Raw genomic sequence first — 18,427 nt, 5'->3', positions numbered from 1 at the left:
ACGACGATGCGATCTAGGGTGAGACTTTTCTCCCCGGACAGATCTTCATATTTGGCGGCTTTGCACTGCGGGCCAATTCGCTTGGCCATCTGGAGCAGATCGAAAGCTACGCCCTTGGCCATCAGGTCAGATTTGGAAGTTTGAGCTACACGGCTGACCTCCGCGGAGACTTGATCTTCGACGGATTCGAGCCGCAGCTGAGCGTGCCGCACTATCACGATGGTCATGATCTAGCTCTGCCGCCGAACAGTGCCCTGGAGGCCGCACCCGCATCAGCTCGGACCCTTAATTCGGAGCCAACTGCGCCAATCGAGGATGGGTGGTTGGACACCGCCTCGGGGGCTACAATCTTTACGGCGATCGAGCCGAACACCAGCCCTATTCTCTGTGAAGCCCGTGACTCCAAGGAGCTGGACTCCTCTCCAGATTCCGAGCCCTCCGCGCCCCTACCGATCGAACCCGATTGGGCGCCGATCATGGAGTTCACCGTTGTGGACATCTTTCAGCACTCGCCCTTCGGCGATATTCTAAATTCACTAAAGTCTCTCTCTTTATCAGGAGAGCCCTGGCCGGACTATGGTCGGCAAGGTTGGGATGCGGATGATGAAGAAATTGAAAGCCCACCCACCACCCACTTCGTAGCCACTGTCGATGATTTAACCGACATGCTCGACTTCGACTCCGAAGACATCGACGGTATGGACGCCGATGCAGGAGACGATCAAGAACCAGCGCCTATAGGGCACTGGAAAGCCACCTCATCGTATGATATATACATGGTGGACACCCCAAAAGAAGGCAATGACGATGGAACAGCAGAGGATGACCCCTCCAAGAAGCAGCCTAAGCGCCGACGTCAGCGGCGCCGCTCTAAATCCCGCCAAAGCAAAAACGGTGATTCCAGCACGGGAGATAATAACACCCCGGACAGTGCTGAAGACAACCACCTCCAGCAAGATTCAGCACAGGAAGATGGAGAAGCCAGCCCTCATGAGAGAGCGGCAGACAAAGAGGTCGAGAACGATAATCATATACCTCCCTCCGAAGACGAGGCAAGCCTCGATGACGACGAATTTGTCGTGCCGGAGGATCCCGTCAAACAAGAGCGTTTCAAATGCAGGCTTATGGCCATGGTGAACAGCCTCAAGAAAAAATAGCAACAGCTTAGAGCTGATCAAGATTTGCTAGTCGACAGATGGACTGAAGTCCTTGCGGCCGAAGAGTATGAACTCGAACGCCCCTCCAAGAGCTACCCAAAGTGCAGGTTGCTACCCTGATTTGAGGAGGAAGCACCCACATCACCAGCGCATGATGCGGCCGATCGGCCACCCCGTGGCCGCGACAGAGAGGCCTCTCGGCCCTCCACTCAAGCCGCACCCCGACGTCGCTCAAAAAATACCAAGGCACGGGAAAATGCGCCAGACCTGCGAGATATATTGGAGGACAAGGCAAGGCAAACAAGATCGATCTACGGATCGCGTGGGCGCCCCACGGCACGAGAAGGTAATTGTCACTCCGGATACATTAAATCCGGCCGGGCCGAACACAGTAGACAAAGCTCGTTTGAGCCGCGTCGTGATATAGCCCAATACAGAGGCACCGCACACCCACTATGCTTCACAGATGAAGTAATGGATCATCAAATCCCCGAGGGTTTCAAACCCGTGAACATCGAATCATATGATGGCACAACAGATCCTGCAGTATGGATCGAGGACTATCTCCTTCATATGCACATGGCCCGTGGTGATGACCTACACGCCATCAAATACCTCCCACTCAAGCTTAAAGGACCAGCTTGGCATTGGCTTAACAGCTTGCCAGCAGAATCAATTGGTTGTTGGGAGGACCTGGAAGCCGCATTCCTCGACAATTTCTAGGGCACTTATGTGCGACCACCAGACGCCGATGACCTAAGCCACATAATTTAGCAGCCAGAGGAATCGGCCAGACAATTCTGGACATGGTTCCTAACCAAGAAAAATCAAATCGTCGATTGTCCGGATGCAGAGGCCCTAGCAGCCTTCAAGCATAACATCCACGACGAGTGGCTTGCACGGCACCTAGGACAGGAAAAGCCGAAATCTATGGCAGCCCTCACGACACTTATGACCCGCTTTTGCATGGGAGAAGATAGCTAGCTAGCTCGCAGCAATAACATGACCAAGAGCCCTGGTAATTCGGATACCAAGGACAACAGTGGCAGGTCGCGTCGCAACAAGCAAAAGCGCCGCATTAACGGCGACAATGCTGAGGATACGGCAGTTAATGCCGGATTCAGAGGCTCTAAACCCGGTCAGCGGAAAAAGCCATTCAAAAGAAATACTCCGGGCCCGTCCAGTTTGGACCGAATACTCGACCGCTCATGCCAGATACATGGCACCCCCGCAAAACCAGCCAATCACACCAACAGGGATTGTTGGGTGTTCAAGCAGGCAGGCAAGTTAAATGCCAAAAGTAGAGACAAGGGGCTGCATAGCGATGATGAGGAGGAGCCCTGGCTGCTGAACAACAGTGGACAGAAATGTTTTCCCCCACAAGTGCGGACGGTGAACATGATATACTCAACCCACGTCCCCAAGAGGGAGCGGAAGCGTGCGCTAAGGGACGTATATGCGATGGAGCCAGTCGCCCCAAAGTTCAACCCATGGTCTTCCTGCCCGATCACTTTTGATCGAAGGGACCACCCCACTAGCATCCGTCATGGCGGATTCGCCACATTGGTTCTAGACCTAATTATTGACGGATTTCACCTCACTAGAGTCCTTATGGACGGCGGCAGCAGCCTGAACCTGCTTTACCAGGATAAAGTGCGGAAAATGGGCATCGATCCCTCGAGGATTAAACCCACCAAAACGACCTTTAAAGGCGTCATACCAGGTGTAGAGGCCAACTATACAGGCTCAGTTACACTTGAAGTGGTATTCGGATCTCCGAATAATTTCCAAAGCGAGGACTTAATCTTCGACATAGTCCCGTTCCGCAGTGGCTATCACACACTGCTCGGGCGAACCACATTTGCCAAGTTCAATGCGGTGCCGCACTATGCATACCTCAAGCTCAAGATGTCAGGCCCTCGAGGAGTCATCACGGTCAATGGAAATACCGAACGCTCTCTCCGAACGGAGGAGCATATGGCGGCTATCGCGACGGAAGTACAAAGCAGCCTCTCAAGGAAATTCTCCAGTCCGGCCATTAAACGTCTGGACACCGTCAAGCGCGCCCGGAGTAACCTACAACAAGACCGCCTGGCACGTTCCGAGCAAGCGTAGCAATGCGGCCCCAACCCCAGCCCTCGTGAACTTGCGAAACTAGTGTTGCGCGTACATAACTACGCTCTGGAAATACCATGGGCACAGGAGGAGGGGCACCATCATGGCACGCCCGAAACGCGGCTTAAACCGCACTAGGGGCTGCCGATTTCTTATTTTTCTCTTATTTTCAGGACTCCATTCTTCGGAAGGCTTGTCCAGCAGTAAAAATTGCCGCACAAACGATACAACCAGGGGAGGAGAAAGCTACGCCGCACTATGGAACTCTAAGGTGGTCTCTATAACGAGCAGTATACCTGTTTCACATACCATTCCGCAGCCCGCCCCTGGAAAGGACATGTTAAATAGTCCCATCTTTTGCTTATTGCACTATTTGTATCGTTCTGCTTTGATCGCAGCTTTTTTAAATAAACAATGCATAGCTTCCGTCTATTATTGCATTACTCTTTTTTACGAATATACATTCATTAATGACATGTTGCACCCGTACACTTTGGTACGGCCAATACGCCAGGGGCTTAAGTACCCCACAATACGGTGTGAGAAGTCTGAACACTTTCACAAGTGCGGCACCCCGAACTTATAGCATTATATTCATCGGCTCCGAATCAAGTCTTGGGTCAATAGTTGGGTTTGCCCGGCTCCTATGTTTTGGTACCTTACGTTTCGTTATATCGGCTAAGGTAGCACTAGGAGAACTACTGCGATTGTGCCCCAGTTGATCTGGCCTAAGCACCTCAGTAGAGAAAGCTAAAACTGACCGTCATGATGAGGCGAGAGCTGGTCACTGTTTGAGAGGTTTTCGAGTCCCTAAAGACTTATGCCGCTTAGAGCGAGGAGTCGGCTTTGTCCGGCCTAGGCGTGGATAGCGCCCCGAACTCAGTCTTTCGAACACTAGGGGCTTCGCCGAAATTTAAAATTATAGGATTCTATGGCTAAGTGTGAGTGTTCAAGCATTATAGTCCAATTGCCTTGTTCGTTGTGTTGAGCGCCTCCCTCGAAGGACCCAAGAATGGGAAAAAGAGCGCTCATGTTTATCCCGAACACCCCAGCACTCGTGGCATGGGGGCAGAAGCCGACGACTCGCCATCTCTCAAATTTGATAAGCGGCCGCACAGAAGGTAGTATTTTAAATTCAAAAGCGTTGCTTAGCGCATATGAACAAGTTTTCAGCGTACAGGATCACAAATGCGAGCTTACTCAAAAATTACATCTTTGGAGCATTCATCCGCTATAAGGCGGGCACCCTTCAGGACGCCCTCATGATATGCTTCCGGGACGTGATGCTCCTTACCCGGCGGCGGCCCGTCCTTCACCAGCTTCTCCGCATCCATCTTGCCCCAGTGCACTTTAGCACGGGCAAGCGCCCTACGGGCACCTTCGATGCAGACGGAGCGCTTGATTACTTCAAGCCGTGGACAGGCATCCACCAGCCGCCTCACCAGCCTGAAGTAGCTCCCAGGCAGAGCCTCTCCAGGCCAAAGCCGAACTACGAGGCCCTTTATGGCCTGTTCGGCGACCTTGTGGAGCTCGACCATTTTTCTTCAGCTGGTCGCTCAAAGGCACCAGGTGTCCGGCCTCAGCATACTAAGACTAGAACACCTTCTCCGTCGAGCTCCCCTCCTTGGATCGGTAGTAGGCGGCGACATCAGACGCACTACGGGGCAAATCTACGAATGCTCCTGGAGAGCTCCGGACTTGGGTAAGTAACAAGTAATTCAATTTCACGTGCTTGCTTTGCATAATGAATGCCTTACCCGTCGCTATCTTCTTCATTGCTTCAATTTCTTGGAGGGCTTTCTGGGCTTCGGCCTTGGCAGACTTCGCGCTTTCGAGGGCTGCCGCAAGCTCGGACGCTTGCGTCTTTGATTCAAGCTCCAAACTCTCGTGTTTTTTCACGAGAGCCTGGAGCTCTTTCTGCACCTCCTCCACCCGTGCCTCCTGCTTCCCTCCCTCTGTGCGCTCCGGTCTGCTCTGTTTTCGGCCTCGGACAGCGCTTTCTTAAGGGTTGCCACCTCGGTCGTGGCCCCTATAATAGCACGTTGATCCTGTCATTTTTTGCAACCACATCTTCTCTATATACTTGCGCAAGGTATTACTTACCTTCCTTCTCCTCGAGTTGCCTCTTGACATGGCCGATCTCGTTCTCAGACCGCGCGAGGTTTTGCTTCAGCGTATCCACCTCCGCAGTCAGTGCGGCGGAGGCCAGCAGCGAAGCCTGCATACGCATATTGACTTGATTATGTTAGACTCCTACGAATGTTATCAGATCCTCTATTCGGCTTTTCTTTCCGAATGCCGAACAGAGCATCAGGGGCTACTGTCTATGCGGTAATATTTTTACATATTCTTTACTTACCTCAAAGCCTGTTAGAAGGTTGGCACAGGCTTCAGTCAGTCCGCTCTTGGCGGACTGAACCTTCTGGATCACCACACTCATAATAGTGCGGTGCTCCTCGTCGATGGAGGCGCCGTTAAGCACCTCCAGCAAATTGTCTGGTGCCTCCGGTTGGACAGAGGTCATCGGCTCGGTAGGCTTGCTCCTCTTGGAAGGAGGCTGCCTACCAGAGTCCGGAACCATCGAAGGTTCCGGCACGGTGTCCGGCTCAAGGCCGGACTTGGAGCCCTTGGGGGTTCTATCCCCTTTACGCCTGGAGTCCGGGAGGTCGCCTTGCGGCGCCTCCAGGACCACCTCCTCCTGGCTTGGAACCTGTTGGGACGCCACCTCGGCGTCGTCTGTAGGGTGGGGGAGGTAGCCGTCGGAAGCGAATTCACATCTGACGAATCCAGGGAGCCGCTCGACGACTCGTCGAGCCCGGCCTTGGGTGGACTGCATAGTCATATTCGGCGTAAGGAGGAGCTGTGCAAGAAAGGAACACTATGAATTGCTCTGGTGTCCGAATACTTACGATCTCGCCAGGGGCTTGGCCCTGTGCGCCACTCCTCTTCGCCGTCGTCGGCGTTGGTGGAGTAGTCCGGAGGAGGGGTCTTCCCCTTCTTGGACCCTTCGGCCTCCCCAGTTGGGGCGGCCTTCCTTTTCTTCCCACCCCCCGCGGGAGGGGGAGAGGTCTCTTCTTCCTCCTCCTCGTCCTCACGGGAGGAGTGCTCTCGGAGTCGTCAGATGATGAATCCTACACCTCCAGGCGCCGGGCACTATTTTGAGTCCCCGTGGCTACCTTCTTGGCCTTCTTCTCCGGCACCACATAGGGTGCCGAAACCAGCAGCTTCGCCAAGCGAGCATCCGCTGGGCCTTCGGGCAAAGGAGCCGGATAGTTGATCTGTCCGGACGTCTCCTGCCAATCCTGTCAAAGGTAAGGGAGCTTAGATCCCGCATGGAGTCAAACTATGAAAAATTAATACCCTATAAAAGGTAAAAACAGCTTACCGCACTAGCGTGACGCTGCGTCCTGAATCCACGATCCTCGGTAGCGGATGCGGGGGCCTCGGCGCCCTTGAAAAGCACCTTCCAGGCATCTTTGTACGTCGTGTCGAAGAGCCTGCTCAGAGTTCAGTGCTGCGCCGGGTCGAACTCCCACAGGTTGAAAGCCCGTTGTTGACACGGGAGGATCCGGCGGATGAGCATAACCTGGACTACATTGACAAGTTTGAGCTTCTTGTCCACCAGGGTTTGGACGCATTTTTGGAGTCCGGTCAGCTCCCCTTTTTACCCCATGACAGGCCCGTCTCTTTCCAGGAGGTGAGCCGCGTAGGGGGTCCGGATCAGAACTCGAGGGCTGCGACCCATTCAGGGTCGCGCGGCTCGGTGATGTAAAACCACCCCGATTGCCACCCCTTTAGGGACTCCACGAAGGAGCCCTCGAGCCATAGGACGTTGGGCATCTTACCCACCATGGCTCCTCCGCACTCCGCCTGGGTGCCGCGCACCACCTTCGGCTTGACATTGAAAGTCTTGAGCCATAGGCCGAAATGGGGGCGGATGCAGAGGAAAGCCTCGCACACGACGATAAACGCTAAGATGTTGAGGACAAAGTTCGGGGCCAGATCGTGGAAATCCAGGCCATAGTAGAACATGAGCCCCCGGACAAATGGGTGGAGAGGGAAGCCCAGTCTGTGGAGGAAATGGGGGAGGAACACCACCCTCTCATGGGGCCTAGGGGTGGGGATGAGCTGCCCCTCTTCGGGAAGCCGGTGCGCAATGTCGTTAGACAAGTATCCGGCCTTCCTCAGTTTTTTGATGTGTCCCTCCGTGACGGAGGAGACCATCCACTTGCCTCCCGCTCCGGACATGGCTGGAGAAGGTTGAGGTGGGGTGTGCGGACTTGGGCGCTGGAGCTCGAGTGCGCGGGAATGGATAGGCAAAGGAGGAAGAAGGCGTGGATGAAAAGGTGGATCCTTATCCCCTTATATGGGTGGACGCGACTATGCGTCCCCACCAGCCTGGTAAAACTCGCTTATCTCCCAAGCGTCGTAGTCAATGGCGCGTTTGTGTTACCCACGCCCGTATTGATGAGAATCCCAGAATAAGGGGACACGATCTCTGCTTTGACAAGACGTGCCAAGGAAACCACCCCGCTAACCATGCTGAGGTGGGATAGTAAAACGATTCGAATAAAGACTTGGTCGTGGTGTGATGTCACGCTACGGAATACGTCAGCAGATTAGATTTATGTAAATATTATTCTCTCTATGGCAATATGTGGAAACTTATTTTGCAAAGCCGGACACTACCTTTGTGTTCAAAATCTTCTATGAAGTACTTGGAGGAGGAACCCGCCTTGCAATGCCGAAGACAATCTGCGCGCCGGACTCGTCGTCATTGAAGCCTAGTTCAGGGGCTACTGAGGGAGTCCTGGATTAGGGGGTGTCCGGATAGCCGGACTATACCTTCGGCCGGACTCCTGGACTATGAAGATACAAGATTGAAGACTTCGTCCCGTGTCCGGAAGGGACTTTCCTTGGCGTGGAAGGCAAGCTTGGCGATACGGATATGTAGATCTCCTACCATTGTAACCGACTATGTGTAACCCTAGCCCTCTCTGATGTCTATATGAACCGGAGGGTTTTAGTCCGTAGGAACAGATAATCATACCATAGGCTAGCTTCTAGGGTTTAGCCTCCTTGATCTCGTGGTAGATCTACTCTTGTACTACCCATATCATCAATATTAATAAAGCAGGACGTAGGGTTTTACCTCCATCAAGAGGGCCCGAACCTGGGTAAAACATTGTGTCCCTTGTCTCCTGTTACCATCCGTCTAGACGAACAGTTCGGGACCCCCTACCCGAGATCCGCCGGTTTTGACACCGACAGTTATGTTATGGATGAAGAAACTGCTAGAGACTTTCTTGCTTGCAATGATAGATCTGATCTCAAGAAATTATTAGTTAAGCTTAAAGAAAAGTCTTTGAATGCTAGAATGAAATATGACCCTGCCTTTGCTACTTCACCTATCTTTATTACTGACAAGGATTATGATTTCTCTGTTGATCCTGAGTTAATTACTTTGGTTGAATCTGATCCTTTTTATGGCTATGAATCTGAAACTGTTGTGGCACATCTTGCTAAATTAAATGATATAGCCACCCTGTTTACTCATGATGAGAAAAATTGCTATTACTTTATCCTTAAGTTGTTTCCGTTCTCATTAAAGGGTGATGCTAAAACATGGTTTAATTCTCTTGATCCTGGTTGTGTGCGTATTCCCCAGGATATGATTTATTACTTCTCTGCTAAATATTTCCCCGCTCATAAGAAACAAGCTGCCTTAAGGGAAATATATAATTTTATGCAAATTTAAGAAGAGAGTCTCCCACAAGCTTGGGGGAGGCTTCTCCGATTACTTAATGCTTTTCCTGATCATCCTCTAAGAAAAAGGACTAACCAATGCTTCCAAAGACTACCTGGATAGTTGTGCTGGTTGTGTTTTCAGGGAAAGAACTATTGATCAAGATGAATTGCTATTGAATAATATGTTGACAAATGAAAATAATTGGACACTTCCTGAACCAACTCCTAAGTCAACTCCAAAGAAAAGGGGTATTCTATTTCTCAGTCCTGAAGATATGCAAGAGGCAAAGAAATCTATGAAATAAAAAGGTATTAAAGCTGAAGATGTTAAGAATTTACCACCTATTGAAGAAATACATGGTCTTGATAACCCGACACATGTACTAAAGGTAAATTCTCTCTATAGGTTTGATAAATGTGAAATCCCATTTACTAAGTTTGCTAGCCAATGCTTGGATGAGTTTGATGACTTTATGGTTAAACAAGAAAACTTCAATGCTTATGTTGGTAGACAACTGAAACACAATGTTGATATGCTTGAACACTTGAGTGATTATATGGCTAATGTTAAAGGTGAACTTAAACTTATTAGTAAACATGCTTCTATGGTTACCACTCAAGTATAACAAGTACTTAAAGCTCAGAATGATTTGCTCAATGAATTAAATAATAAGAAAAATGATAGTGATGTTAGAGTTATGACTAGAGGGGGTAAAATGACTCAGGAACCTTTGTATCCTGAGGGCCACCCTAAGAGAATTGAACAGGATTATCAGAGAACTAATGTTGATGCAACTAGTCCTTCTAAAAGGAAGAAAAAGAAAAATGATAGGACTTTGCATGCTTCTAGTGAACCTGTTGTTGACACACCTGAGAATCCCAATGATATTTCTATTTCTAATGCTGAAACACAGTCTGGTAATGAACATGAACCTAGTGATAATGTTAATGATGATGTTCATGTTGATGCTCAACCTAGTAATGACAATGATGTAGAGATTGAACCTGTTGTTGATCTTGATAACCCATAATCAAAGAATCAACATTATGATAAGAGAGACTTTGTTGCTAGGAAGCACGGTAAAGAAAGAGAACCATGGGTTTAGAAACCCATGCCTTTTCCTCCTAAACCATCTAAGAAAAAGGATGATGAGGATTTTGAGCGCTTTGCTGAAATGATTAGACCTATCTTTTTCTGTATGCGTTTGACTGATATGCTTAAAATGAACCCTTTTGCTAAGTATATGAAGGAAATTGTTCCTAATAAGAGAAACATGCCGGAAGCTGAAATTTCCACCATGCTTGCTAATTACACTTTTTAAGGGTGGAATACCAAAGAAACTTGGAGATCCAGGAGTACCAACTACACCATGCTCCATTAAAAGAAACTATGTTAAAACTGCTTTATGTGATCTTGGAGCCGGTGTTAGTGTTAGGCCTCTCTCTTTATATCGTAGACTTGATTTGAATAAGTTGACACCTACTAAAATATCTTTGCAAATGGCTGATAAATAAACTGCTATACATGTCGGTATTTTTGAGGATGTGCCTGTTGTGGTTGCAAATGTTACAATTTTAACGGACTTTGTTATTCTTGATATTCCCGAGGACAATAGTATGTATATTATTCTTGGAAGACCCTTTTTGAATACTGCAGGGGCTGTTATTGATTGCAATAAAGGCAATGTCACTTTTCATGTTAATGGTAATGAGCATACGGTACACTTTCCGAGGAAACAACCTCAAGTCCACAGTATCAATTCTATTGGAAAAATTTCAACAATTACTATTGGAGGTTTTGAATTTCCTCTTCCTACTGTTAAGAAGAAATATGATATTATTATTGTTGGGGATGTGCATATCCCCGTTGAGGTAACCTAGTGTTATTCGAAAATTCTCCGGTTTCATGTTATTCGAAATGAGTTTGTTAACAAGACCTGATCAACCTTGTTAGTGGATTCTTTTTGACGAGCATGAGATGGATGAATTTAGAAAACACAACTCTCTCTACCCTCTTTTTACTTTCTGTTATTTATATTAAATAAAGCAAAAATAGTATTTTCCTTCTATTTTCTGAATTATACATGCAATAAAAAATACCCCAAAAATAAAAGTTCTCCAAATGCCTTGAAAGTTAAATATGTTTTTTTTCCTAGAATATTTGAGAATATCTGGCATTGAGAACACATCAGGGGGAGCAGCCACGTGCCCACGAGGGTGGAGGGTGCGCCCACCCCCTTGGGCGTGCCCCCCTGCCTCGTGGACCCCACGTGGGTCCCCTCCACTTATCCTTGCACCCACACACTTCGTCTTGCTCCATAAAAAATCACTAGCCAGCTCAAACCGGAGTTCTTGCTCATCTTGCTGCCATTTTCGATCTCCTTGCTCAAAGCTCCATTCACAAAACTGCTTTGGGGGACTGTTCTTCGGTATGTGACTCCTCCAATGGTCCAATTAGTTTTTGTTCTAGTGCTTTATTCATTGCAATTTTTTGCTGCTTAGGTGACCTTGTTCTTGATCTTGCATGTCAAATCTATATGGTCAAAAGTAGTTTTAATGCATGATATGGCGTCTAGGCACTTGTAGGAGTAGTTGCTATCAATTTTGTTGAGTTTGCTTCACTTTTATTTTAAGTTACTAAAATTTTTAGAAATTTATCAGAGGAAGAAATATGTTTATGGTTCCTCAAGGAAGCAAGGACCTAGGCCCGCAATACACGAGCCGGACAATGAACTACCAAGAGATGCTCAAGTGCGGCCTTGTGAACGGCCGTCAGAGGACTTCATGGTTCGAGCAGGAATCAAGGAGGAATTTGAAGCATATGTGTGTAACGCCGATCTTGAGAGCTTCGTGGCAGATAAGTGCCATTAGTACCTCTATTTAACTGATTTTTATTTGTGAGAAGATTTAAATTTACATCATCGCGCAATTCTCGAACTGTCCTATTTGATCTTTATGATAAATCTTACACCATGGACTTAGAAGATTTTAATATTGCTTGTAAACTCCCACAATGGGGTAATGTTAGTGAACCTCGCAAATCTGAATATAAAGACTTTCTTGCTAGTATAACCGTGGGGGAATCTAGGAAAATCACGCAAGCCACCATAGGGAGCATTCATTTTCCTGCTATACATTATTTTGCTCTCTTCATAGGTATATGCCTAAATGGTAAGGATGAGGCGTGTCACATGTGTGTTCCTGATCTTAGTGTTCTCAAGAGTGCTATATTAGGAGATAGACAATATAACTTGGGTGCCATTGTTGCACGTAGGTTTCATAATAATAGTATTGATGGAGATTTCTTTGGTGGAATTTATGCAACCCGTTTAGTTGATTTTCTTGAGATACCCATACGTGGAGATGATATTGAGTTGTCTCCTACTTATTTAGATTATAATGCCATGGTTCATCATCAGTTTGTTGAGAGGAACAATCAGTTCCTCCAGTACCGACTAATCTTCGACAGACGATGCACCTATCACGTCGCTCTCCCTGCTCCTGCTTTCTTTGATTTTTAGGCAAAAGGGAGATATGTTATAACCAGGGAGGAGGAGACCGAGTATGAGAGGAGGGCAGAGGCTGCTCGCCTCCAAGCTGCAGCTCATCAGGCAATTGTCACTGCATCTCGGTACGACCCCAGCTACAACTTTGATCCATGGGCATAGACCAACTTAGGCTAAAAGCCTAAGCTTGGGGGAGTACGTATCTCTCACCGACATTATATTCATGTTCACATACTCATGCTAATTGTCGGTGCTCATACTTTTTCATTGTATCATCCGTGCTAGTTTATTTTCCTTTCTTAGCTTTCTTCTTGTGTGTTTGAAAAACCTAAAGAAAAACAAAAAAATAGTTGTAGTTTTCAACTAGTTTACTTTTCATGCCTGTAGTAGTAGTAGTAATTAAAAGAAAACCCAAAAAGATTTCTCGTTCTTCTTTTGCTTGTTGGGAGCTTTCCCGTGTAAATAGTTTTGTTTCTTTTCTTTCCTTTGGGGGTCCAGAGGAGAAGACCATTATATGCATTATTGTTGATCTAACAACGAGCCCATATTACCTTGTCTTCTCTTTTGAATTGAATGCTTGCAGATTCCTGCTTAGTCCAATACATGTGCACTATTATTATTATCACACCGTTCGGTCGTGCAAGTGAAAGGCAATAATGATGATTATTTGATGAACTGATTGAGATGAGAAAAGTTGGTATGAACTCTACCTCTCTTGTTTTTGTAAATATGATTAGTTCATCGTTCCTGATTCAGCCTATTATGAAACAAACATGTTTGCAGTGACAATTAGAGATTGTAGTTGCTTATGCCATGCTTAATTAGCTAGGAGTTTATAATGGTTTACCTTGCGTGCCAACATGCTATAAAAATGGTTGTGATGTGGTATGATAGGGTGGTATCTTTCTTTGAACGATTTGAGTGGCTTGACTTGTCACATGTTCACGCATGTAGTTGAAACAAAATCAACATAGACTCTACGATTTTTATGTTCATGGTGCATTATATCCTACTCATGCTTGCATTCGGTGTTGATTAATTTTAATGCATGTTCATGACTGTTGTCGCTCTCTAGCTGGTTGCTTCCCAGTCTTTTTCTAGCCTTCACTTGTACTAAGCGGGAATACTGCTTGTGCATCCAATTCCGTAAACCCCAAAGTTATTCCCTATGAGTCCACCATACCTATCTATATACGGTATCTACCTGCCGTTCCAAGTAAATTTGTATGTGCCAAACTCTAAACCTTCAAATAAACATTTTGTTTTGTATGCTCGAATAGCTCATGTATCAACTAGGGTTGTCTGTATCTTCCATGCTAGGTGGGTTATTCTCAAGAGGAGTGGACTCCGCTCCTCATTCACGAGAAAATGGCTGGTCACCGGTATGCCCAGTCCCATGCTCAAATCAAATCAAAATAATTTCAAACAAAAATCCCCTAGGATTGTTGTTAGTTGGAGGAACTCGTTGTTTTGGGCAAGCCATGGATTGATGCTTGTTGGTGGTGGGGGAGTATAAACTTTACCATTTTGCTTGGGAACCGCCTATAATGTGTGTAGCATGGAAGATATCGAGATATCTCGGTTGTTATGTTGACAATGAAAATATACCGCTCAAAATATTATTCATCTCTATTTCAAAACCGAGCTCCGGCACCTCTACAAATCCCTGCTTCCCTCTGCGAAGGTCCTATCCATTTACTTTTATGTTGAGTCATCACCCTCTTATTAAAAAGCACCAGTTGGAGAGCACCGTTGTCATTTGCATCCATTACTGTTAGTTTACATTGAGTATGACTTGAATGGATCTCTTTTACCATGAATTACAATGTCTAGTCAGTCCTTAATCTTTAAAGGTGCTCTGCATTTATGTTTTGCGGTCTCAGAAAGGGCTAGCGAGATACCATCTTGTTATATAATATTATGATTGTTTTGAGAAAGTGTTGTCATTCGAGATTTATTATTATTGCTCACTAGTTGATTATGCCATTGATATGAGTAAACATGAGACCTAAATGTTATTGCGAATATGGTTAGTTCATAATCTTTGCTGAAAACATGAATGCTGGCTTTACATATTTACAACAACATGAGCAAATAGAGTTTGTAAAAGTTTTTCTTTATCACTTTCAGTTTATCAATTGAATTGTTTGAGGACAAGCAAAGGTTTAAGCTTGGGGGAGTTGATATGTCTCCGTTGTATCTACTTTTCCAAACACTTTTGCCCTTGTTTTGGACTCTAACTTGCATGATTTGAATGGAACTAACCCGGACTAACGTTGTTTTCAGCAGAATTGCCATGGTGTTATTTTTGTGCAGAAATAAAAGTTCTCGGAATGACCTGGAAATCAACGGAGATTATTTTTGGAATATATAAAAAATACTGGAAGAAGAATCCACGTCAGGGGGCCCACACCCTGTCCACGAGGGTGGGGGCGCGCCTACCCCCTGGGCGTGCTCCCCTGCCTCGTGGGCCCCCTGACGCTCCACCGACCTCAAATCCAACTCCATATATTCGTGTTCGGGGATCTGGAGTCTGTTCAGGGCTCCAGAGAGGGGAATCCGTTGCCATCGTCATCATCAACCTTCCTCCATCACCAATTTCATGATGCTCACCGCCGTGCGTGAGTAATTCCATCGTAGGCTTGCTGGACAGTTTTGGGTTGGATGAGATTTATCATGTAATCGAGTTAGTTTTGTTAGGGTTTAATCCCTGGTATCCACTATGTTCTGAGATTGATGTTGCTATGACTTTGCTAAGCTTAATGCTTGTCACTAGGGCCCGAGTGCCATGATTTCAGATCTGAACCTATTATGTTTTCCTGAATATTTGTGAGTTCTTGATCCTATCTTGCAAGTCTATAGTCACCTATTATGTGTTATGATTCGTTAACCCCGAAGTGACAAAAATCGGGACCATGACCGGTGATGACCGTAGTTTGAGGAGTTCATGTATTCACTATGTGTTAATGCTTTGGTCTGATACTCTATTAAAAGGAGGCCTTAATATCCCTTAGTTTCCAATAGGACCCTGCTGCCACGGGAGGATAGGACAAAAGATGTCATGCAAGTTCTTTTCCATAAGCAGATATGACTATATTCGAAATACATGCCTACATTACATTGATGAACTGGAGCTAGTTCCGTGTCACCCTATGTTATAACTGTTGCATGATCGATCGCATCCGACATAATTCGCCATCACCGATCCAATGCCTATGAGCTTTTCCTATATTGTTCTTAGCTTATTTACTTTTTCGTTGCTACTGTTACAATCACTATAAAACCAAAAATATTACTTTTTCTACCGTTACCACTATTATCATATTACTTTGCTACCAAATACCTTGTTGTAGATATTAAGTTTCCAGGTGTGGTTGAATTCACAACTCAGCTGCTAATACTTGAGAATATTCTTTGGCTCCCCTTGTGTCGAATCAATAAATTCGGGTTGAATACTCTACCCTCGAAAACTATTGCGATCCCCTATACTTGTGGGTCATCATGAGTAATTTTGAATTGGAGAAATACTTGTGTTAAAGTTTGTGATTTCCATAGCATGCATGTGTGGTGAACCGTTATGTAACGAAGTTGGAGCATGAGGTAGTTAATGATTGTCTTCCTTATGAGTGGCGGTCGGGGATGAGCGATGGTCTTTTCCTACTAATCTATCCACCTAGGAGCATGCGCGTAGTACTTTGTTTCGATGACTAATATATTTTTGCAATAAGTATGTGAGTTCTTTATGACTAATGTTGAGTCCATGGATTATACGCACTCTCACCCTTCCGCGATTGCTAGCCTATCTAGTACCGTGCAACTTTTGCTAGTACTTGATGACCCACAAGTATAGGGGATCTATCATAGTCCTTTCGATATGTAAGAGTGTCGAACCCAACGAGGAGCAGAAGGAAATGATAAGCGGTTTCCAGCAAGCTATTCTCTGCAAGTTCTGAAATAAGTGGTAACAGTTAGTTTTGTGATAAGATAATTTGTAACGAGCAACACGTAACAAAAGTAAATAAAGTGCAGCAAGGTGGCCCAATCCTTTTTGTAGCAAAGGACAAGCTTGGACAAACTCTTATATGATGTAAAGAGCTCCCGAGGACACATGGGAATATCGTCAAGCTAGTTTTCATCACGCTCATATGATTCGCGTTCGGTACTTTGATAATTTGGTATGTAGGTGGACCGGTGCTTGGGTGCTGCCCTTACTTGGACAAACATCCCACTTATGATTAACCTCTATTGCAAGCATCCGCAAATACAACAAAAGTATTAAGGTAAACCTAACCATAGCATGAAGCATATGGATCCAAATCAGCCCCTTACGAAGCAACGCATAAACTAGGGTTTAAGCTTCTGTCACTCTAGCAACCCATCATATACTTATTACTTCCCAATGCCTTCCTCTAGGCCCAAACAATGGTGAAGTGTCATGTAGTCGACGTTCACATAACACCACTAGAGGAGAGACAACATACATCTCATCAAAATATCGAGCGAATACCAAATTCACATGACTACTAATAGCAAGACTTCTCCCATGTCCTCAGGAACAAAAGTAACTACTCACAAAGCATAAACATGTTCATAATCAGAGGGGTATTAATATGCATATAGGATCTGAACATATGATCTTCCACCAATTAAACCAACTAGCATCAACTACAAGGACTAATTAACACTACTAGCAACCTACTAGCACCAATCCCGGACTTGGAGACAAGAATTGGATACAAGAGATGAACTAGGGTTTTGAGATGAGATGGTGCTGATGAAGATGTTGATGGAGATTGCCCTCTCCCGATGAGAGGAGCATTGGTGATGACGATGGCGATGATTTCCCCCACCGGGAGTGAAGTTTCCCCGGCAGAACAGCTCCGCCAGAGCCCTAGATTGGTTCCGCCTCGTGGCGGCGGAGTTTCATCCGAGAAGATGGCTTATGATATTTTTCCCATCGAAAGAGTCCATATAGCAGAAAATGGTCACCGGAGAGCCACCAGGGGGGCCACGAGGTAGGGGGCACACCCAGGGGGTAGGGCACGCCCCCCACCCTCGTGGGCAGGGTGTGCCCCCCTGGTGAAGTTCTTGAGCTCAATGTTTTTTATATATTTGGAAAACATCATCCGTGAAGTTTCAGGACTTTTGGAGCTGTGCAGAATAGGTCTCTAATATTTGCTCCTTTTCCAGCCAGAATCCCAGCTGCCGGCATTCTCCCTCTTTATGTAAACCTTGTAAAATAAGAGAGAATAAGCATAAGTATTGTGACATAATGTGTAATAACAGCCCATAATGCAATAAATATTGATATAAAAGCATGATGCAAATGGACGTATCAACTCCCCCAAGCTTAGACCTTGCTTGTTCTCAAGCGGAAAGCCGAAATCGAAAAATATGTCCGCATGTTTAGAGATGAAGGTGTCGATAAAAAAATAAAATACGGACATGTGGGCATCATGATCATTCTTAGAACAACAACTTATATAATTCTTGTCATATGATATCTTATGCTAGAGTAATAATTCAATCACAATATGAAGTATGAATCATAAACTTTATTGAAAACTAACAAACTATAATCTCAATCATTGAGGCAATTGCAATTTATCATAACATAGGAAAGAGTCAATGTATAAGAGCTTTTCAGCAAGTCCACATACTCAACTATCATATAGTCTTTCACAATTGCTGACACTCACACAATACTTATGGGTATGGAGTTTTAATCGGACACAGAGAAAGATAGGGGCTTATAGTTTTTGCTTCCCAACGTTTTACCTCAAGGGTAATGTCAACAGTAATAGTTCATGAAAAACCACATCCAATTAGCCCTATATACCAGGATCTTTCCAACATATTGTGCTTGCCAAAGGATAAAATGTAAAAAGGAAGGGTGAAGAT

Source organism: Triticum aestivum, chromosome 5A (assembly GCF_018294505.1).
Source record: "Triticum aestivum cultivar Chinese Spring chromosome 5A, IWGSC CS RefSeq v2.1, whole genome shotgun sequence".
Taxonomy (NCBI): Eukaryota; Viridiplantae; Streptophyta; class Magnoliopsida; order Poales; family Poaceae; genus Triticum; species Triticum aestivum.
Note: the sequence above shows the minus strand (reverse complement) of the source record.